Source organism: Mus pahari, chromosome 14, assembly GCF_900095145.1.
Source record: "Mus pahari chromosome 14, PAHARI_EIJ_v1.1, whole genome shotgun sequence".
NCBI lineage: Eukaryota > Metazoa > Chordata > Mammalia > Rodentia > Muridae > Mus > Mus pahari.
In genome coordinates this window covers 54,666,306-54,668,087 of record NC_034603.1, presented here as the reverse complement: position 1 = coordinate 54,668,087, position 1,782 = coordinate 54,666,306, and positions in this window count along the sequence as shown.

The following is a 1,782-nucleotide window of genomic DNA, read 5'->3' as shown; positions in this document are numbered from 1 at the left end:
GAGAGTGGACTGAGCAAGCCAGGGGAGGCAAGCCAGTAAAGAACATCCCTCCATGGCTTCTGCATCAGCTCCTGCTCTCTGACCTGCTTGAGTTCCAGTCCTGCATCCTTTGGTGATCAACAGCAGTTTGGAAATGTAAGCCAAATAAACCCTTTCCTCCCCAACTTGCTTCTCGGTCATGATGTTGTACAGGAATAGAAACCCTGACTAAGACAGAGGGTGTCTTCTCTTGTAAACAAACCCTAATGAAACTCACTGGGACACACACACACACACACACACACACACACACACACGGGGTGGCTAATTGCAAAGAGGAAGGAAATTATTAGGAGCAGGAGGGAGACAATAGAGGAGAAAGCTTAGGGCCAGTCTGGCATACATACCAAGTTCTAGGCTAGTCAGATTTAACATGGTAAAAAAAATTGTCTCACACTGTCAGGGTCCTAGAATCACTGAAAGAAGTCCCGAGACTCAGATAGTATGCGAAGACAAAGAGCATGTATTCTGCAGAAAAAAACAGTATGTGGGGGTCAACCATTCTACAAAATGGCAACCCCAGACAAAGGTGCACAGGCCTTCTTATAGGGAACTGGAGGAACTCTCTAGAAGGATTAGGTCATCTAAAATTTCATTGGTGAGTGCTAGGGGGTCACAGGTGGTCAGTGCTCTATATTCCTATGTCATGAATGTTTATAGGATGAGCTAGGGCTGCCCACCACAGATGGCCCATTCTGAGTTAAGATATTTCCCCATTTTTGTGGTTATCCACAAGCTGTTCTTTGGGAAGGGGGTTTACGGCCTTCTTTCTGGATTTTATGGTCCGTTCTTGGGATATATGGTTCTGTTCCTGGGGCTAGTATCTTATGGCCTTCTTTTTGAAATCAGGCCTGGTCCTTAAATGGAGACAAGTGGGGTTTATGTCATCCTTTCAAAAGAAGAACAAAAACTCCAGTTTGCCTTTAAAAATTAAGAGAAGAGAAAAAGAGCTATAATTCAGAGTGAAAACAGAAACAATTGTTTTTTCTTAAAAAAAAAAAAAAAATCATGTCGGCTTGGAGATATACACCTGTCATCTCAACACTTCAAAGCTAGGAAGATCACAGGTGCCAGATTGTCCCAGAAAAACAAACATCAATAAACTACGGTAATGTTACCTGTTAGCAATGAGACAGTGAGAGGATGGATTGTGAGGGAAGAGTCTAGGGAGTTGAGGGGCAGAGCAGGGCTGCTAGGGGGGGTGGGGAGACAGAAATTGGAGTCTTAGAATCTGTGGGAAGGAGACAAAGAGAGACTGTGGTATGAGGAGCAGAGGTAGAAGAGGCCGATGTCCCCAGCCTGTGGGAAGGTGGTTATCAAAGTGAGGACTCTGGCTGAGAAGGGACTGGCGTTTGGTTTCCAGGAGGCACCTGTGACTGTTTCCTTTGTTTCTGTCCTTGATGAGGCTGATTCCAAGCTACAAAGGGAAGAGGCAGGCTGGTGACACCCAGCCACTCATTCAAAGAAATGAGAACCAGGACATTGGAAAGGCCATCTGGGTGGTGTGTGAAGGCAGAGGCTCGTGATCGTGAGGAAAGGAGCTAAGCAGGGAGGACAGGGGCAAACTCTGGGTTGTATTAATTCACCTGTTAGCTGAGACTTACCTGGTCAGAATGCCTTCAGGTAGTGATGAAGGCTCAGTGGGTAAGAGCACTGACTGCTCTTCCGAAGGTCCTGAGTTCAAATCCCAGCAACCACATGGTGGCTCACAACCATCCATAATGAGATCTGACGCCCTCTTCT